Below are 22611 nucleotides of genomic sequence, written 5' to 3' on the forward strand. Positions count from 1 at the left end.
TGCTCGCCCTGCTTGTGCACTCTCTCTCCTCCACACATTAAAAACAAACAAACAAACAAACAAACAAAAAAATTGTGTATGATTCCACTTTTACAAGGTACCCAGAATAGTCAAATTCATAGAGTCAGAAAGTAGAGTGGTGGTTGCCAGGGACTGGGCGCTGGTGGGAGGAGGAAAAGTTTTGCATGAAAAAGTTCTGGAAATCTGTTTCACAACAATATAAATACACTTAACACTACTGAACTGTGCATTTAGAAACGGTCAAAATGGTAAATTTTATGTTATATAGTTTTTACCAGAGTAGAAAAAAATGCTCACTTCATTTAATCTTTGAGAGAATTAAATGATAAAAGTGAAAATGCCCAGCACACAGGAGATGCTCCGTAAATGTGATGTCTTCTCTCTCCTCCACCTCATTGGGATGACTTGTAAATTACTTAAAACCTGAAAGAGAATCCCAGCACCCAAAACATATGGATATGCATAGGAAAGGGAGTCAATTCTTTGAGCCCAGGCCAGGTCACTTTCCAAGACAAAGCCTCAGGCAAACAACTCTGGACAGTCTTCCACCCACTCAGAACATGTTTGGTATCTGTCACCTAGGACACCAGACCCCATCTGTGGGACCCCTGGAGCACACCCCAGAAGTTGCTTCTCTTTTCTTCTAGAGACAAAGACCCCGAGACAGTCCTTCTCTGCTCTTTACATAGTTTTAGAAAAGTAGTAGTCTATTCATTCATTCCTGCAAGAAATAGCAGGTTCCTCCTACGTGCCAGGCACTGTTCTAGGCACTCAGGGTACTGCGGTAAACAAGAGAGATGAGGTACTTGCTTTCGCAATGCTCGTCTTCTATTAGCCTTCTTTTAGGTCTCACACAGTTGATCAGTTCTCCTCTCTGTGCCTCTGTCCATACTGCCCGAAAAGTCCCTTCCTGCTTCTTCTTCCCACTCAAATAGTAAACACATCTGTTTAGGGTCCAGCTGAAGACCAAACTCCTCCTTACAGTTCAAGTTCCTCTGATCTTGCCCTGAGCTTTCCTTTCTCTAACAGTCCCGGTACCCGGAGCCACTCCACATCATTCCATGCTAAGTTACACTGCTTTCTTCTTCTTTTTTTTTTTTAATTTTAAATTTTTTTTTTTTTTAAGTAGGCTGTACATCCAACATGGGGCTTGAACTCACAACCCTGAGGTCAAAAGTTGCATGCTCCACTGAGTCTGCCACACTGCTCTTTAAAGCAGATTGAGATTTAATCTTGTTTCCTAACTACATTATGGCTCCCCTGATGGTCAAAGCCATCTTCACTTGTCCTTCACCTCCTCCCACCTCATAGGACCTAGCGAATAGTGTTTGCTCAAGAATCACACTCCTTAGCGTCTTGAATCTTTGGGTGTGATGAGAAACATGTCTTCTTCGTGCCAGGGTAGCAGAGCAATCTGTTCGCTGAGGCTGTGTCTATAAATTCCTGCTTTTTTAAAAGTATATCTAATTCAATATGCCAAAATAACTTCTATTTGAAGTATAATTTATGGGATATGATTAAATATATATGCTTAAAAGAACATCTGTATTGAATTTTCCCCCCCAAAAAATCCAATGAATATTTTATACTTATTGAAAAAAAAAAAAAAAGCCTTTATATATCTAGTACTATGTGTAGGAAAGGAAAAATTTCCTCTACCCTCTTAGGTTCTGTCCCTGGGACCTGAAAATTAAACTGACAGGAGACAGATAAGCAGAAGAAAAGGTTTATTTTATATGAACACACAGGAGATCCCACAGAAAAGAAATGGAAATTCCAAAGGAGCAGTTAGTATTGGATGTTTATACACCATTTAACAAAGGACAATAAATTGTGGAGAAGTAATTGGACAAGAGAAGGGTGGGGAAATTGGAGCTTCTAGGGGTGGTAAATTGTGGGAAGGTAAATATACAGTGGAAACTCCTGGATGATAAGAGTTATTTACTAAGGTTTTTATGCAGACTCAAGCAGTGCCTTCTCCAATGATGAGAATCTTCTCTAGTGACTGAGAGTCATTGTCCTCTTACAAATATGGGAAGAGACACCCTTATAAATGAAAATGTATGCTACATTTACAAAGCAAAATTTGTACTCAGCCTCTAGACAGAAAGGGGGAGAGAGTTAATTGCCTTCAACTCAAAACAATCTTTAGGCCTAGGTAACAGTATTGTGGGGTGGCATACTTTGGGATGAGGAGGACTAGGAGTGACAAAAGATTAGGCAAGGCAACAGGTTTGTCAACAGATTTAGGAAATGTTCACATAACTGCATGAAGCGTTGTAAACCAGGGGTGCCTGGGTGGCTCAATCAGTTGAGCATCCAACTCTTGTCTTGGGCTCAGGTCATGATCTCAGAGTCATGAGATGAAGTCGTGCATCAAGCTCTGCACTGGGTGTGGAACCTGCTTAAGATTCTCTCTCTCCCTCTGCTCACCCCAACCCACCTACCCTTCCCATCACCCCTCCAACCCCGCGCTCTCTTTCTCTCTCTCTCTCTCTCTCTCTCAAAAAAAAAAAAAAAATCACTGTAAACCATTATTTAAAACTAACTTCCTTCAATTCTTGAGGTTTGGTTTTGAATGCTTATTTATTTTTTGTTCTAAGTCTTCCTGAGGAGGAGGCAAGAAGAACAACTTGACCCTTAGTAGTAATGAAGCATAACAGCAAAAAATAACTCCAAGAAGACACCTCAGGCATGAATATCTATGTGCAATTATGCAATAAACAATCCTCCATTATCTATGGAAGGTATAAACTATACATCTGCAACAAAACAAGAAATTATAAAATCAATAATAATATTGTCACTTTGAGTAATGCTTCACTACCTGATTCTAGAAAAGAAGTAAATTTGTCCTTACCTTTTGACATTCTCCCTTTCGGTGCAGGATGCAGAGAACACTCGGCAGAGAAGCGAGACTTGTATTCTACATCAGAGTTGTCCAATAGGAATACACACTGGGAACCATATATGTAATTTTCAATTTTCCGGTAGCCGCACTAAAATAAATAAAAAGAAACAGATTAATTTTAGCCCATTATATCCAAAATTCATCATTTCTGCATGTCATGAATATAATTATTGAGATATTTTCTATTTTTTTCACGTGTGAAGAAAAAGGTTATTCAAAATCCAAGTATATTTACACTCATAGCCCATCCCAACTAGGTCCAGCCCCATTTCAAGTGCTCAGCCCATGTGTCTGGCGGGTACTGAACTGAACTGCTCTGCTCTAGATTCTGACCTTTGGGGAACCAGCTGCGTGACCTTGGACTTAACCTCCCTGTTCTTAAGTTCCCTCCCCTTTCCACTGAGAGGGAGAAATAATCACTCCAAGTTCTTTCTAGTTTAAATTCTATTGCATCCATAACTTACATATCAGTGGGGAAACCCAATTTCAAATGCAGACCATGTTATTTATGTATGTAAAATTAGCAGAGAATCTGAAAAATACAAAAAAGTATAAAAATAAAACAGAACAGGGCTTCTCCACTAGCTCAGTCAATAAAGCGTAGGATTCTTGATCTTGGGGTTGTGAATTCGAGCCTCACACTGGGTAGAGAAATCACTTAAACACAAAATCATGTAAAAAAATAAATAAATAAAACAATCTACAATCTACCCAAGCATATCTACTATTAATCCTCTGATGAATTTCCTTTCTGATTTTTTTTTTTTAATTCAAGGAACAGTTGAAACTTTGGGAAGCGATTAATATATTACTATATCCTCCCTTACATATTTTAGGGATTTTGAAAAAATAAAATTCATGCAATTTAGTTCCCCCCAAAAAGAAGACAGTTCTATATTATACATGCTTTTTTTTTTTTCTGTTACTTTTTTTTAACTAGGATAAGATCAGCATAGAATGTACAATGGACATAACATATGACATTGTTGTGTGTTATGTTATATGCTTAACGGGTTGTGCGTTAGGTTACATGCATAACAATATATAATGATTTTATACATGGATGTATGGCAAAATGATTCCCACAAGTCTAACTAGCATCCATCACCACACACGGCTACAGTTTTTTTCTTGTGATGACAACTTTTAAGATCTACTCTCTTATGTGACTTACAGCTGCAGAATTCGGTATCATTAACTAGGGTCACCAAGCTCTCCAGACACCCCCAGAATCTTTTATGTCATAACTGGGAGTTTGTACCTTTTGACCACCTTCACCCGTGATACCCAAGTATATATACTTGTAACATGAAAAGATCCAAATGATTTTCTTTCAAAATCAGTTCATTATAGGGATCTTTCTCTTATCTCTCCTGTCCTTGCTGCCGCCTTTTATGACCATGACATGTTTATCATGGGAGTCTTTAGTTTCTGTCCATTTTCTCTCCTCTCTCCCCCCATCTGTATTCAGGGTCACCCATTTCTGCCTGCCTGTTTGGGGGCCCCCCAAGACTTATTACAGCTGCTGGTCAGGCCTCAGAGGCAAGGCTCTCCGGGGGACGATATCCTCAGCAAAGTAACCAGGCCATCCACCACTGCTCTCGGCCTGGCTATTCAGGGTTGCAATTATTTCGGATGTCACCTCAGGGTAACGGTAAAAATTTACTTTGAATTGCTTCCGCCAACCTTTCTGAAGTTTCTTTTCTAACCCAGCAATTAGTCAAAACGAAGGCACTAAAATAAGTATTGAATAGTTTGGGTATTTATCTGTGGGAGTTGTTTGGATTTTAGAGAGGCTTGAGAGGAAAATAGGGTTTTACACCCCCTAAAAAAAAAAAAGAAAAAAACCCGCCAACCTTCCTTTTTCTTTCCTTTCTTTCTTTTTCCATTTCTAATTCCTTTTGTTCTTTCAGAGGAAGAGGGTGAGTGTGTGTGTGTGTGTGTGTGTGTGTGTGTGTGCACGTTCTTAATTGTCAAAAGTGCTCAGCCGGAAGAAGACAGGAAATGGAATTAAAGGTGAAATGAGTAGCCACCCAGCAGCAGGTCGCGTGTAGAGAGGCCCTGTATCTTTTCACATCCTAAACGTGGGCCCAGCGCCACTCCGGCAGCCCCCACCAGGACACCCCCCTCCCTGCTCTTTGATATGCTAATCGTGGCTGTGGGTTGGTTCAAGCTGGCAAGAGAGCAGAGGCTTTCAGATGGCTGACACGTTACAAAGCTGCAAACTTCAAAGCCCGGTTTAAAAGGTTCTGTTCTCATCCAGCAAAATAAGTTTGCTTTTTACAATGCCGAAGAGAAAATCCCAACAAATTAGAGTGGAATCTTAAACAATGAAACAGGCCCAACTCAGAAATAAGGAACCAATCAATGCTATCAACATGGCTTCTATCTGTCCTTAGGATTAATCATTTCCAGATGACAGCATGCATCTGATTAGGTTCCTCTGGCAGCTCTCCCCTCTATCGGGCCCTGTGACAAGGGGACTCCGACGCTGGAGTCCGAGATGGGGACCCAGCACCAGGTAACGCTGTGCTTTGGACAGGGCCCAGGTGGCTTCTGGCAGAAAGGAAGTCAGCAGCGGGTAGGACTTCAAGAAATGCAACTCCTATCCTTTAGAAACACATATGTGACTTCCCAGTTCCTCCTAGTTTTTTCAACTTCTGACAAAAATTGAGGTACCTCGCCAGGGTGGGCCCTGTATGTTTGCAGAGTGCCCAACATCACACCCAACCTACAAGTCTACCATTTTTTAAACTTAGCTTTTCGGTTCTCGAAGACTGCTGTAGTCTTTGCTTTGGTGTTCTTGAACTGCCATCACAAAATATCATAGATGGGAGGCTTAAACAACAGAAATTCATTTTCTCAGTTCTGGAGGCTGGAAATCCAAGATCGAGGGTTAGGGTCTGATGAGAGCTTTTGCTCTGGACTACAGGCAGCCACCATCTTGCTATGTGCTCGAAGGATTCCACTGTGAGCTGCGTGAGTAAAACAGGTGCTCTAGTGTCTCTTCCTCCTTTTATGGGAACAGTAACCCTACTGGATTAGAGCCACACCCTTAAGACCTCAGTTAACCTTAATTGCCTCCTTACAAGCCTTATCTCCAAATAAAGTCACATTGGGGGTGAGGGTTTAAAGGATGTGCCACCCCAAAACATACCACTTTGGCATAAGGATTATATTGAACTAAAGGCCTCTAGGAATCAAGTGCAGAAAGAAGCCTTCTCGTGTCTTCCCCTTATCTGACTGAAAAGCCTCAAGTTCTGTGAAATAAGTTTGCCGTAAATTTCCTCTTCAAGGTGAATTGACTCCCAGAAGGGAAAACCCCAAATCCCTTCTCCATGGGAGGTCAACAGCCCTGAAGGAGACAAACATTATCATAAACTTTCTTATCTCTCATTTGTTCTCTTAAAAACCCATTTGTCACTCCTAAAGAAATCTATTTGTTCTTCCCATAAAAGCCTTTTCTTCCCCACTCCCTTTTCCTTACTAAATTAGGGATATAAACCTCAAGCTTTAACCATTTAACCAGCCAGCTACTCCTTTTGTTAGCTCCATATGCCTGCAAATAAAGCTTCTTTTTCCCCCTCAGTCTATCTTTTGTCAGCTTAATTCAAAGGCCTCCATTTTGCAGAACAGAAGAGAGTAGAGGAAAATTTTTTCTTCCCTACAGGCTTCAATTTATGAGTTTGGTTTGGGAGTCGTGGGGGAGGGTGGTGATAAGCAAAGACACGATTCAGTCCATAGCAGTCTTCAGGCTTCTTCATTTAACCAAAACCCTTGCACTACCTTTGAAGAATAAACACATCAAGCTCGGGACAGAGCTGTGTCTGCAAAGAGAGGGGAGGGATGGGGTCTGATGAACTCTGATCAAGATGGCGGCATGCCTAACTTCCTCCCTCACAGTTTTACCTGGGGTCTCCACTACTTCCAACTTTATTAGCTTTCCATTTTGATCTTGAAAGGACTGTCTTTTCCATGGGTCAATGCATACTTGTGTGAGCATGTGTGAGTTGGGGGGTGATAGCAAATGTTGAGAAAAGGCTGTCACAGCTTTGAAGAGTAGCAGAAGAGCAACCCCAAAATCTGTTTCTTTGGCACAGGATTATTTTGAGATAATTTCTGAGAAACTGCCAGAGAATCTCTGAAAACAGAGTAGAATTTAGTCCTTTGTAAGGGACATTTTCTTTACAAAGGAATTCCTCATTTATAAGTGTCTCCCCCCACCCCTTTACCAGGAAAAGAAGGATGATTTTCAATCACCAATAAACTCCTATCAATGGAGAAGACAATCTGCATAACAACCTTCTCCTTGTTTACCTTGCTTCCCACCCCCCAACCTCCTTCAACTGGTCTCCTCACCACCCCGCCCCCAACATCTTTCTTTTGTCTTTAGCTAAATATTGCATTTAAGGTGGTGAGTTGGGATCTGGACCACACAACTTTCTAGGCTACCTATCTAAGGTAGAAGGAAAATTCCTTTTCCTTCCCCACAGTTTTAACTTAAACCTAAATTTAAGCTGTGTTCTTCCTAGGATTCAACCCATCTGGTGGTCCCAAGGGGTAGCTCTGCTAGGAGTCTGTTTAGGGGAGGGCTGGCACTGCATCCCCAGGCAGTGTGCTGTGGTCCCCATCTCCAGATAATCCTCAAAGCTAGTCCTTGAGGACGTCTGCCTGAGTCACAGGAAGAGAAGTAAGAATGAGAAAACAAAAGGCCTTTTTACTAAACTCTCAGAGGCCTTAGGAACCCTGTTTGGGGATGACAGTATCAGAAAGGTGGGGGAAGGGAGAGCCAACCAACACCCTCCATTTCCCCCCAACACACACACACCCATCCGGCTGGGGCAGATCAGGACAGCCCTGCCCTGCAGGGACCCAATAGCTCCAGAGGTACCAGATGGCTGAAATTCCAGCCGGCACTTGCTCTAAATGGTGGCATCAGCAGCAACAGAAATGGTTTCCACCATTTTTCACCTGTTCTGGTGTCTGATACAGACCAAGAAAAGTACACCATATACACCAAGATTAACTGTAAAGAAAAAAAAATACTGGAAGGAAACACAGGAAAGGGTTTTCTTCCCTATATACATAGCAGCCTAAAGCATTGCTTCCTTTGAGATTTACATAAATTTCATTCAATGCCCGCCCCCACCATCCAGAAGGTAGTCTGACCTCCTCCCCCATCTCCAAGAATTCCAGAGGGCTTATCTTCTCAGATTGGCTTCTCCCTTGTCCCGTCCCCCTTCAGTCTTAGTCCCATTGACATCTCACCTCCCTCCTTTCTTTTCTCCTCCCTGCCTTTCCCCTCTCCCCATTTCTTAAGACACCATGGCTGTGGGTGTAACAGACTCCACAGAAGGTGTGGGAAATTGGTGAGAGGTGAGACAGAGAAGGATGCCCGTTTCATCACAGCACTTAAAATTCCTCCAGCCACCCCCACACCAGTGAATTCCTCCCCTGCCCACATCTGCACAGCCCCTGGCTACCACCTGCCACACCGCAGCTCAACCCATCCCTCACCCTGGCACGCATCACCCCTCCCCCCCCCCACCCCCCCCGCTCTGCTCACCTCTCCCATCTTCCTCTGCTCCCCCCCCCCCCACCAACCACTCGTTCTTATGCAGAGCAGTTTAACTACCCGCTGAGTCTCACTGCCTCTCTTCACCAGCCTTGGGAGAAGGGCCTGCTAGCATTTCACCCTGGAAGTGTCCCATTAAGGTATTTTGTGAAACAAAGGGCTATTTACTCCAGAGAGGAATTCTACCACTCCCCGAGGAGCAGAAACAGCTGCAGTCAGCTGTGGTTTAAATTAGTATTTTACCTTTACTACTAGTGTTTTCCATACTTTCCCCACAAGTATGCATTAATTTGAAAAAATTTTTAAGTGAGAGTTCACATAACTACAGCCAGTGGTTCTCAACCAGGGGTGATTTTGCACCCCAAGGGGATATTTGGCAATATCTGGAGATTTTTATTGTCATAACTGTGGGGTGGGAGTGCCACATGTAGAAAGAGACAAAACTACTAAACACCCTACAATGCACGGGACAGCTCCCCTCAAAAAAGAGTTATCTAGCCCAGAATGTCATTGGCACCAAGATTGAGAAACCCTGCTATGGGCCAAGAAGCATCTAAAGAAAGTGACATAGTGACTTTCTCTTCCCCAGTTTAAAGGGACCAGTTAAAAGAAGTCATTCCCTTTGTGTTGACAGAAGAACAACAACTAGGAATTACTGAGAACTTACTTTGCTCCTAACAACCCTTTAAGGCAAGTGGCTATCCATTTGTTACCCCTTTCTCAGGATAAAAACAAACTATGTCACATAGACACTAAGCGTGAGACTAGGATAACCTGAACCATAAATGTATGTGTGAGGCAAGGAGGCAATCTTAGTGACATTCACAGTTTGGTCTTAAACTTGCCATATACAGATATTACTTACATTCCCACCAGACTGCAGTGCAGAGAAGGAACTAAAGGGGACATGAAGCTTTGACCATTAAATCATGAAGCGCAATTTTGTATTTTGTAAACAGAACTTCAAAAGCCTGTTTCATTCAGAAAACTTGATTTTTGTCCTTTAAAAGTAGTTAGTCATGGAATTGATGCACTAATTATATATCCACATAGATACATATTTTAATACTTTTAAAGGTAGATTTTTAAATTGTAAGGCAGGCCCAGACAGTTTCACCAACAATTCTACCAATGTTTAAAGAAGAATTAATAGCAATTCTACACAATCTCTAACAGAAAAAGAGAAGAGGAAGCAATCCCAATCTATCTTATGAAGCCAGTGTTACCCTAATACCAAAACTAGACAAAGGTAGTACAAAAAATGAAAACTACATGCCAGTATCCCTCATGAATATAGATGCAAAAAAAATTCTTAGCAAGATATTAGCAAATAGAATTCAGCAATATGCAAGAAAAATTATTTACCATGACCAAGTGGATTTATTTCACAGATAAGAAACTGGTTCAATATTTGAAAGTCAAGTAACATAACCCACAATATTGACAGAAAAAGTCACACGGTCATAGTCTACGCAAAAATGTATTTATTTTTTTTTTTTTAAGATTTTATTATTTGACAGAGAGAGATCGCAAGTAGGCAGAGAGGCAGGCAGAGAGAGAGGAGGAAGCAGGCTCCCTGCCTAGCAGAGAGCCCAATGCGGGCCTCGATCCCAGGACCCTGGGATCATGACCTGAGCTGAAGGCAGAGACTTAACCCACTGAGCCACCCAGGCACCCGCAAAAATGTATATGACAAAATTTAATATCCACTCATGATTTTTAAAGTCTTGGAAATATAGGAATTGATGAAAACTTCCTCAACATGAAAAAGAACATCCACAAAAACATCCTACAGCTAACATTTTACTTACAGGTAAAAGACTGAATGTTTTCCCCTAATATTAGGAACAAGGCAAGGATGTCTGTTCTCACCTGTCTTACGCAATATAGTACCAGAAGTTCTAGCCTGTTCAAGAAGGCAAGAAAAGGAAATACAAGGCAAACATATCAGAAAGTAAGAAATAAAACTGTCCTTATTTGCAGATGACATGATTATCTATATAGGAATCTACCAAAAAAGGAACAGAAAAGAAATAATAATTCACAATGTTGCAAGATATAAAATAAATATACAAAAATCTATTGTATTTCTAGATACTAGCAAAGAACATGTGGGCACAAAAAAATTTTAAATATGCCATTTACACTTACTCATTAGGTATAGATCTAACAAAACATGGATTTGTGTGATGAAAACTAAACAATGCTGATTTTTTTTAAAAAATCAAAGAAGACCTAAATCCATGGAGAGGAGTGAATGGACTCAACATAGTAATGATGTTAATTCTCCCAAAACTGATATATAGGTTTAATGAAATTCTTATTAAAATCTCAGATATTTTTGTAAGTATAGATAAGATTGATTATTCTAAAATTTATATGGAAGGGTAAAGGAACTAGAATACTAAAAAAATTTTGATAAAGAATAAAGAGAAAAATCTGTCTACTTGATTTTGAGATATATAATACAGCTATAGTAATCAAAACTGTGCGGAATTGGCAGAGGGTTCGACATATAGAGCATGGAACAGAATAGTGATCCAGAAATAGATTCATGTAAATATACCCTACTGATAGGAAAAATAGCCTTTTTACAAATGGTGCTAGAGCAATTAGACATTAAAAATATATATAGGGGCACTGGGTGGTTCAGTGGGTTAAAAAGCTTCTGCCTTCGGCTCAGGCCATGATCTCAGGGTCCTGGGATTGAGCCCTGCATAGGGAGCTCTCTGCTCAGCGGGCAGCCTGCTTCCCCCTTTCTCTTTGCCTGCCTCTCTGCCTACTTGTGATCTCTGTCTGTCAAATAAATAAAATCTCTAAAAAATTTTTAATTATATATATATATATACATATATATATATACATGTATATATATATACATGTATATATATATATATAAAATAAAATGAAATAAAAATTTCAATGTAATTCTCATACCTTATGCAAAAATTAACTCAAAATGTATCATGGTCTTAAATGTTAAATTTAAAGCTATATACTTAGAAAATAACAGAGAAAATCCTCAGGATCTAGGGCTATACAAAGAGTTCTTAGACTTAATATAAAAAGAATGATTCATAAAAAAAAACTGATAAATTGGACTTCATCAAAATGGAAAACTTCGGCTCTATTAAAGACCCTCTTAAGAAAATGAAAAGACAAGTTAGACAGTGGAAGAAAATATTTCCAAATCACATATCTGATAAAGGACTAGTGTCTAGAATATATAAAGAACACTCAAAACTTTTTTTTTTGTTTTTTGTAAAAAAAAAAAAAAAATCCAATTACAACATGGACAAAAGACACGAAGAGACATATTACCAAAGAGAATATACAGATGGCAAATAAGCAGATGAAAAGATGTTCGACTTCACTAGCCATTACGGAAATGCAAATTAAGACCACAGTGAGATATTGCTACTGTCTACCAGAATAACTAAACTGAAAAATAGTGACAACACTAAATTCTCATGAGGATATGAAGAAACGAGATCACTCATCCATTGCTGGTGGGAATGTAAAAAGGTACAGTCAATCTGGAAAACAGTTTAAGACCATTTCTTAAAAAACTAAACAAGCACTCACCATAGACCCAGCAGTTACACTCTTATTCATTTATCCCAGAGAATTGAAGATTTATGTTCACACAAAGACCTATGCATGAATGCATATAGCAGCTGTATTTGTAATAACCCAGAACTGGAAGTACCCAGATGTCCTTCAATGGGTGACTGGTTAAACAAACTGTGGTATATCACTTCCATGGAATAGCACTCAGTTATTATTATAAAATAACAAACTATCATTTTTAATTATCTAAAAATAAATAAATAAATAAGTAAAATTATCTTTAAAAATTTCTTTAGATTATTACTTAAACAAAAATTAAAATAAAATAGCATATTATCAATACAGAAAACAACCTGGATGATCTTCAAAGAATATGCTGGGTGACAAAAACCAATCCCAAAAGGTTGCTACTGTATGATGCCATGTATACAACATTCTTCAATGAAAAAATTATAGAAATGGAGGACAGATTAGGGGTTAAAGATAAGAGAGAAACAGGGCTAAAAATAAAGGGGGGGGGCAACAGTAGGGATTCTTGGTGGAAATGTCCTCTATCCTGACTGTCTCAATGTCAAAATCCTGGCTGTGATATCATACTATATTATAGCTCTATAAGGCATTACTATAGGGAGAAATTAGAATAAAGGCACAGGTGATCTTTCTTTCTTTCTTTCTTTCTTCCTTCCTTCCTTCCTTCCTTCCTTTTTTCTTTTTAAGATTTTATCTATTTATTTGTCAGACAGAGAGAGTACAATGAGGGAGAGAAGGAGAAGCAGGCTCTGCACTGACCAGGGAGCCCAATGCAGGACTCCATCCCAGAACCCTGGGATCATGACCTGAGCCAAACGCAGACGCCCAAATGACTGAGCCACCCAGAGCCCCCTGTATTATTTCTAATGACTGTGTGTAAATCTACAATGATCTCAGAATAAAAGTTATTTATTTAAATAAACTATGTTATAATTATAGTATTATTATAAAATATATCATAATTATATAATGGTATCTATTTAAATAAGTAAAAATATATGTAGAGATTAGAAAAGGTAAAAACAATGCAAGCCCAAAACAGGCTAGCTCCCTCATTCAGACTAACAAGCACCCATTTACAGGAGGCACCCACACAAGGTTATCAGGAAACAAGCTACCCACTGTTCTGAAGAGCAGGCACTCTAATCCATGTAAAATAAACTGTAGACATGGAAATCATAATGTGAAAAGAGTATGGAAACCAAAGTGGGAGATGTTGTAATGACAAGTGCAAACAGAAAGTGGGGAGTTACCGTGGAGTCTAGAAAGAGCTGGAGGGGGAGACAGTAGGTGTTTTTCCAGCACTGACCAGGACAGGGCACAGCTGGCCAACACAAACATCCAGTCCACTGGGCAAACATAATCCTTGCTGAAGGAGGAATTTTCACTGGGCCAGTCACCATGTGATGAAAATATACCCTCTAGGAAATCCAATTTCCTTTGCTTGGGTTCTGTATTCATCAAGCAACCTTCTGATCTTAATTTGATTTTTGATGGTTTCCTCACTGTAAGAGAAGGAGCTAATGGGATCCAATCTGCTAAATGATTATATGTTTTCTTCCATTATGACCCTCCCATGGTTTTTTGGCATTGGATATTTTGTCCTAAACTGTTTTCTTTCTCGGGCATGATAGCAGTTTTCTTCCAACAAGACTGTAATCCCTTTGAGCTGAGTCAACAATCATTTATTAAGCACCTGCTATGTACTGGGAACTGTGCGAGGACCAAAGGCAAATGACAACCGAGATAGGATTTGTGCCACCAGAAACTGCTAATTTCCTGGTGGTCCTGTATCAGCAGGGCTGGTAGTGGTGGCATTATGGCCCAGAATGTGGGTTTCAGAGTCAAACCAATGGGGTTCAAATCTTGGCTCCAACATTTACCACCTGTGTGATCTTAAGCAAGCTACATAACCTCTCTGACCCTCAGTTCCCTCATCTGTGCAATGGGTAGGAGACCTCCCAAGGCATCAGGAGGATTAAATGAGTTCACTAGAAAAAGCACAGTACCAGAGACACAGTGAGTGTTCATTAGATGGGAATTAGTGTTACTCTGACAATCATTCTTACAGTCATGATTTCCAACCCTGTGAGCTCACATTTCCCTCTCCTGTCCACCTAATTTGTCTGCCCATCCTAGGTTCAATTACCTATTAAGTTCCCCTTTCCAGGCATCTGACAACATCAGGGATTGCAAAGAATTTCTACAAATCTGCTATGGCTGTCCCTTGCCACCAGTCGACATCTGGCTCAAACCCATTGCTCTTCTAGCCACCTATAGACCAGCTTCTCCTACCTCCTCTTATCACCAAAATGGGCCAAGGCCTGCCTTCATGTTTATCACCTGACCTTGAGAAGGCTTTGGGAAAACCAAGGAACCCATGCCCAGAAAATTCTTTTTTTTTTTTTTTTTAGAATATTTTATTTATTTATTTGTCAGAGAGCGAGCACAAGCAGGGGGAGTGACAGGCAGAGGGAGAAGCAGGGAGAAGCTGAGCAACGATCCCGATACATGACTCAATCCCAGGACCCTGGGATCATGCCTGGAGCCCAAGGCAGAAGCTTAACCAACTGAGCCACCCAGTGTCCCAAACACAGGCTGCACAGCAAATTCTAGACAATTCTCAGAGTCCAGCTTTATCACTATGTTACAGGGGTTCCTTTTCTTCATCTCTAAAAAACCACACCAACTCTGGGCTCCACATCATTTGAGTTCCATGGTTTGGGACAGGGGTGGAGGGGTTGTCTTTTGTGTTTAGTTTTTTTCCTTTAAGACTATATATATATATATATATATATATATATATATATATATATATTTAAAATATATATAGGGGCGCCTGAGTGGCTCAGTGGGTTAAGCCATTGCCTTCGGCTCAGGTCATGGTCTCAGGGTCCTGGGATCGAGCCCCAAATCGGGCTCTCTGCTCAGCAGGGAGCATGCTTCCCTTTCTCTCTCCCTCTGCCTGCCTCTCTGCCTACTTGTGATCTCTGTCTGTCAAATAAATAAACAAATCTTTAAATAAAATTAAAAATATATATATTTATCTGTGGGGGGGGGCAGCCACAAGGAAGAGCAGAGAGACAAGAAGGGACAGAACCTCAAGCAGACTCCATGCTGAACACCGAGCCCCAGGCAGGCTCAATCCCACGACCCTGAGATGATGACCTGAGCCTAAACCAAGAGTCGGATGCTTAACTGGCTAAGCCACCCAGGTGCCCCTGTAGATATTACTCAAAAAAATAGGGGTGCCCGGTGGCTCAGTGGGTTAAGCATCTACCTTTGACTCAGATCATGATCCCAGAGTCCTGGGATCAAAACCCATGTTAGGGTTCCTGCTCAGCAGGGAGCCTGCTTCTCCCTCTTTCCCCTGCTGGCGCTCTCTCTTGCTGTCTCTCTCTGAAATAAATAAATAAAATCTTACATGAATAAATAAACAAATAAACAAAATCTTTAGGGGAACCTGGGTGGCTCAGTTTTTAAGCGTCCGACTCTTCGTTTAGGCTCAAGTCATGATCTCAGGGTGGTGGGATGGAGCCCCACATCAGGCTCCCTGCTTGTCCCTCTCCCTCCCCTCTACCCCTCCCCCTGCTCAAGCTTGCTCACACACTCTCTGTCTCTAAAATACATAAGTAAAACCTTAAAAAAATATAAAATCTTTAAAAATAAATAAATAAGTAGAAACCTAGACGCTAAAGGGGAGGAGAGCAACCTATTCAAATCCTCTTCCCTCTCCCCTTCTGGGCCTTTGCCCCAAGATCCCCCAGGAGTTGTTTTTTTTCCTCCCCCTTCTGAAGCTCTTTCAGGAATAAATCAGGCAAGGCTTCCTCTAGTCATCAGCCTGGATGGGGAGCCACCAGGCCAGCAGCAAGAAACAGAATCTTCCCCAGAAGCTCAGAGGAAACACATATACAGAGTTTTCTGTCGGGAAGTAGACGTGCAGAGTTGTGTGTGCTTTTGCTTTTTCGTTCTTTCCACTTATGAAGTTGTTCCCCACCCATTGTTGCCTCCCAAAATAGGACTACACATTCACCCCTGAGCTTGACCAACAACCCAACAATTTCCTGTTGTACAAAGACAAATAAGAAGGTTTTAAAAAGAGAGAAAGAGGGGGGAAAAAAAAAAAGAAAGAAGAGAAGGAAGAGGAAGGAAGATGAAGATGTGAAGGAAAGAAGGGGAGAAATGAGAGGAAAGACCAGGACCACAGCCTTCTGTGCGGCGGAGGGAAGGGCCACGGGCTGGAGGCAGAGGGGCCCTCAAAGACAGTCTGGTCATTTTCCCTGCACAGTCTGGTGACCCCAGATAAGATCAGTGGTAGACAACATTGGGCTTTCTCAAAACACCTTCCCGAGAACACCTCCCACGACGTGTCAAAACAAATGAAATTCCACATTCCTGCTTGTAAATATTTTTCCCCTGCAATAAATGAAAGCTGTGATTCAACAGATACCTCAGAGCTTAGCATTCTTTATGAGGCGTATAAATAAGACCTACGGCGGGATTGGAGAGCACCTATCCTGGCAGTATCATTTTTATCCTATGGGCAAGTGTGCATTTACATAATTCAATTCAGCAAATTCTGATTGAATATACATAGTATTGTATAAATATGTATCAATACGTGCGAGAACAAAATGAAGAGAAGCTGGTCGGGATCAAGCAGCGTCCCGCCGGTGGCCCCCCTCAATGTCTTCCCGGGACTGGGCTGTCTGACTTTGGGGAACAGATGTTATTTGAGTACCATCCCATTATTCACCTAGCGCTCCCCAGTGCCCATCCCTGATCCCACAGAGCGACAGATAAATAAAATCTGTGCTCATGCATTAAATCAACCTGCATTACATGCCACCGAAAATACATACAAGATGCAGGAATTGCGTCTTTATTTCCAAACATATTTGTTACGGAAGTGTCTTAAAGAGATTGGGGGAGGGGCGCCTGGCTGGCTCAGTCGGACGAGTTGGTGGTGCTTGAGCTCAGGGTCGTGAGTTCGAACCCTATGTTGGATATAGAGAAGACTCAAAAAAATAAAATAAAATATCTTTTAAAAGAGAGAGAGGGGCACCTGGGTGGCTCAGTCGGTTAGGCATCTGCCTTCAGCTTGGGTCATAATCCCGGAGTCCTGGGATTGAGCCCCACATGGGGCTCCCTGCTCAGCGGGAGGCCTGCTTCTCCCTCTCCCACTCCCCCTGCTTGTGTTCCCTCTTTCGCTGTCTCTCTCTCTCTCTTCAAATAAATAAGTAAAATCTTTTTTAAAAAGAGAGAGAGAGAGAGATTGGGGGAACCAGGGAAAGATGTTAGCATTTTTTTTTAAAGATTTTATTTATTTATTTGACAGAGATCACAAGTAGGCAGAGAGGCAGGCAGAGAGAGAGAGGAGGAAGCAGGCTTCCTGCTGAGCAGAGAGCCCGATGCGGGGCTCGATCCCAGGACTCTGGGATCATGACCTGAGCCAAAGGCAGGGGCCTTAACCCACTGAGCCACCCAGGCGCCCAGATGTTAGCATTTTTGACGAAGGACAGAAAGGTTTTTGAGCTGCCCCCTTGATTTGAATACTTGAGTGAGTGACCTTTTGGATATTACCAAATAGCTTTCTAAACCAAACAAATTTTGCAGAGAAAAAGACATCTTATAAATTTATCTACTTCTGCATCTGCACTGAGGAAAAGATAAAACTGGTCTAGATTAGCCGGCTCTGGCAGCCAGGACAAAATACCATAGACAGGGCAGGGTTGGGGGGGCTCAAACAATAGACATGCATTTGCTCCCAGTTCTGGAGCCTGGAAACCCATTATCAAGATGTCAACCGACTGGGTTTTTGCAGAGGACACTCTGGTTGGCAGATGACCATCTTCTCACTGTGTTCTCACATCATCTCCATTCTGGGTGCTCACAGAGAGAGAGAGAGATTTCCAGTGTCTCTTCCTCTTCTTAGGAGGACTCCCATCCTAGTGGGTCAGTGCCCCACCCTTACAACCTCATTTAACCGTAATTCCTTCCTTAAAGGCCCCAGCTCCAAGTACAATCCCACTGAGGGTCAGGGCCTCAACACACAAACTCTGGAGGGACACTCTTCAGTCCATAACATTCTCCTAAGTGCTTTGGACTGAAAATATTAACCGCTTCACATATCCTCTGGAGCTAAAATCCAGGAGCAGATGTTGTTACAAGTACTAAAGTCGAGCATGAAAATCACGGGGTGAATTTCACATGTACATTGTTATTGTGGTGGTAGGTTGGTGGTAGCAATGGCTGTTTTGTTCAGGTTTGCCTCCCCACTCATGACTCTACCCGGACTCTTCTCAAAATCCTAAGTCCCACACTTGAGGCTATGAGCCCTCTGAGAGCAGAGGGCATTTCTTTTCTACCCCCTACAGAGTCTGGCACATACTGGAAACTCAAAAAATGTTTCCTGCGAGATTGAACGAATGACTCCCTTTTCTTGTAGACATGGAGTCAGGAGGAGGGAAGTTCGGGAGAAGGGCCTATGTGGGGGGGTGGCAGGCTGAGATGGAGCCTTCCCTCCATCTCCCCCAGCCTCACTGGAAGCAAAGAAGAGAACTTTTTAGAATGAGCGGCCATCACAACCTGAGGAGAAGAGCCATGAAACCCCAAGTCAATTCTCTGAGCACTTCATGCTCAGAACGTGTTGATACGTGAATTGGGTTGAAGGAAAACCCAATTACCCTTTGGTTCCCCTGGCCACACACCCAAAAGGTGCCAGGCTTCCAGTCATGGGAGAAGGCAAGTACACCAGGGTTCACGAGGAACAGCCAACAGACATTTCCTGAGTACCTGCTCTTCAGTCATTCAATAAATATTTATTGATCACATATTCTATGTCAGACAGTAGACTTGGCCTTACAGACATGAATGATGAATCAGACCCTCCTGCTCCTAAGGAACAAGTACATCAGCGGATGTGACACTGGACCACTACGTCGGGTTTCTTCTTGTCCCTGACTGAACACTGTGGAATAGCTATGGTCGCCGTGTCTGGAAATAAACACCTATCACGTGTCTGTCGCCCTGAGCCAAACAAAAGTTTTTTCATCTCGACTTTATTTTTTTAAGTCATTTATTTACTTAGTTCAGGAAGATCTACACCCAGCGAGGAGCTCGAGCTCGTGACCCTGAGATCAAGAGTTGCAGGCTCCTTTGCCTGAGCCAACCAGCACCCCCCTTATTTGTTTTTTATGGCTGTCCATCGATTTGCCTCTGGACGGAGAGGTAGGCGTATGTCCAGACTGTTCTTGCCATGAGCCAGAGGAAAGACTGCACTGGATATCATCTGAGAGGGATATTTTAACACTTCTGGTCATAAGGTTGGAGGTGCCCAGCTCCAAGGTTAGGACGAATGTCCGGGGAGAAGGGTCTGCCCCCAGTGAGAGGCCATCAGGCAGCTGAAAGGGAACACAGATGGAGGATTAGGGACTCAAATGACAGCCTGGCTCGGTGACCTGGCCTCCTGCCAGGGCCAACCTCCCTGGTGGCTAAACCATCCAGGACATCCCTCTTCTCCCCTTCCCCGCTCCAGCACAAGAATCACCACCACCCTGCACCCGGTGACATGAGATGCTGGGCAGGACATTGTGAAACTTCCTGGCCTGTTCTATTGCCAAAGTGTCCTGAGTCAAAGTGACTCTGACCTTGGTCTTGCCTTGGAAGTCGCCAGGGTAAGGCAGAGAAATACACAGAGACTCCCATGGAGCCAGCAGCCCCAGCGTGGGAGACAAGCTTTAAGCAAGCAGCAGTGTGCCCGGCATCACGAACAAAATGAAGTTGCCAGTACTGGGTCGTCTTTGCCAATCAAAAGCAGAAATTTCATAGGGTTCAACCTAATGTAATACTAGCTGACTCCTGCCTAGCACCTCCTATGGGCCAGGCAAGGCTCTAAGCTCTTTGCACACAAACTCCCTTCATCTTCATAGCAGCCCCAAGATGGGGGTACTGTTCTTCTCCCCACTGCATAGAGAGGACCGAGTAAGCACCTGCTAGGACGTAGCAAGGATTCGAATACAGGCCGTCTGGCCCCAGAATCCACATTCTCCACCTCTAGCCTGACCCACCTTGCTGGGCACAGAGTTCGGGGACAGCACAGAGGAAGAGCCAAGATGCTCAAAAAAGGGTTCCAGAAGAAAGTCAACCCCATAAGCCTCATGTCTCCTGCCTCCCCCCACAGCGACCAAAGACCTTCATTGTGTGTCAAGAGGGTGGCATTACCCTGGCCGGAAGGTCGATTCCCACTGCCCAGGCTGCCAGGAGCCTCGTACACTAAGCGTCTGCAGCATCAGTGTGTGAGCGAGGAAAAAAAGAATGAATGAACAAAAGCAGAAGGCGAGCCTTTTCATCCACCTGGAGAAAAAACAGGGCCAAACTAAGCGGCTTCGTCAGGTGGATGGAGCTGGAGGAGGCTGGGAGCTGGTGAACGCGTTACCTGGTGTACATCCCACGGGACTCCACGTGCAAAATATCATCATCTTCATTTGACAGAGGAGAGGAAAATGGATTGGGAGAGTTGACTGAAGACCATCTGCCCCCAGATTCTGACCCCACTCTTTCCATTCCCTCCTCCGCCTCCCACGCTGCTCTGCACTTTCTCCTGCCAGCAGGTGAGTTAACTTGGGGAATCCATTTAAGATTTTTCAGCTGCTGGAGGAGTTCAGGTGCGGCTGGAGGGGAGGAGGAAGAAGTCCTGGGACAGCCCGCAGCCCACAGCCCGATCCGCTCTCCCCCACCAAGGAGCAGTAAGCCCACCACCCAGGAAAGCGCCCGAGCGTCGGCGGTCAGGGCATGGCACGCGGGGTCCCTGCCGGAGAAACTAAAAACGGTCATTCTCCCACTTTGCCACCTTTTCCAATATTCCTTATCAGCCCCCAAAAGCTACTGCCATTACAACATTACCTCGTGATGGGCATATTACAATTTCCTAGATTACATCTTATCTGACATTAGTTACATTTTAGGGTTGTTGCTTACTGGCACTTTAATTTCATAAGTAAGCTATCTCCAAATCACAGAGGGGGATGAGTTCCAGCTCCTTCCATCCATTCTCCAAGCCTCGTTTCCAGAAGCTAACATTTTCTTCCGCGGGCCTGGATTTCAGGTTCGTACTATCTGTCGGTTGTATGGCCTTCCATCCATTAACTATGGTAAGTAATGATAATATTCTTTACCTCAATTATTCTGTTCTCTATTTCTGGTGTTTGGCCCGAGAGGGACTAGAGGCTGAATCTGATTGTGTAAAATCGTCATCTTCGTAGCAAAGAATCGTTTCGTAAGGGACGGGCCATGGAGCTCCTAAAGAATTTTTTTTGCTTACTGTTATTAATTTTACTTACAGGGATTAGATGGCATATAAAGATATAGCAAAGGTATAACTCTCTGTAGCATTGCCATATAATTTACAAGTGTAAAGGGGAAAGAACTTTTCTTAAAAAATGTAACAACTTACCCACATTTTCCATCCTCCCACCGATGAGTCAAAGATAGACTTCACATAGAGCATTGGAGGGGTGGATAAGGCACTTAAAACACTGTCTGTTTGACTTCCCTCCATGGCCAGATGGCAAGATTCCGTAGCGTAAGGAGGAAAGGAGGTGGTACTTAACTCAGTTCCTCAGGAAATCCACCCCCTTGGAGTGCGTGGCAAACTATAAAGGCAGAAGAACAAAGGTAAAGAATGGGTAAGTTGAGATTATCTTAAATGATGGGTTTAAAAGTATAATTGTGTTAAATCTCTTCATAGGGCAAACAATTATTTTCACCAGGGGAATATTTTCTCTAGAATCATCTTTCTAGTCTTCTGGACGTCGCTGCTGCCATGACTCTGTTGGCTCCAAATTTAAGCCCCATCTGCGGTTGACTGCATAGAAGTTACTGCTCTGTTCTCCATACATGAAGGTTTGTGATTTCCCATGCATTGGGGAACCTAGAGGTCTTTGATGGATATTTTACTGAGTGGATTTGCAAATTCTGCTTTGGCAATCTGTCTTTAAATATATATTTTGTCACATGCATTAAACAAAAAATAGTGTGTACACACACACACACACACACACACACACATTCTGTGTGTTTTAGCTATCAGGAATCGAGTAATAATAGTGGCTAGAATGTGTTTATTATTTAATGTCCTCAAATTTTTGTGGCTGAATTTGAATGAAGGGATCAAACACTAAAAATTACAAAGCAGAGCTAAAAAATTAATGAGACCAGATTTATTTATTTACTTACTTACATAATCATGTATTTTTAGAGAGAGAGTATGCATGCGGTGGTGGGGGGGTGGGAAAGAGGGAAAGGGAGAGAGAGAATCTTAAGCAGGCTCCACAGCTAGTACAGAGCCCCATGCAGGGCCTGATCTCACAACCCTGAGATCATGACCTGAGTCAGAATCAAGAGTCGGATGCTTAACTGACTGAGCCCCCCAGGAGCCCTGAGACTGATTTTTAAAAGATTTAAAAACAAAACAACAGATACTCTCAATGTACAAGGTCTAAAG

Source organism: Enhydra lutris, unplaced genomic scaffold (assembly GCF_002288905.1).
Source record: "Enhydra lutris kenyoni isolate GAN:26980312 unplaced genomic scaffold, ASM228890v2 scaffoldscaffold48, whole genome shotgun sequence".
NCBI lineage: Eukaryota > Metazoa > Chordata > Mammalia > Carnivora > Mustelidae > Enhydra > Enhydra lutris.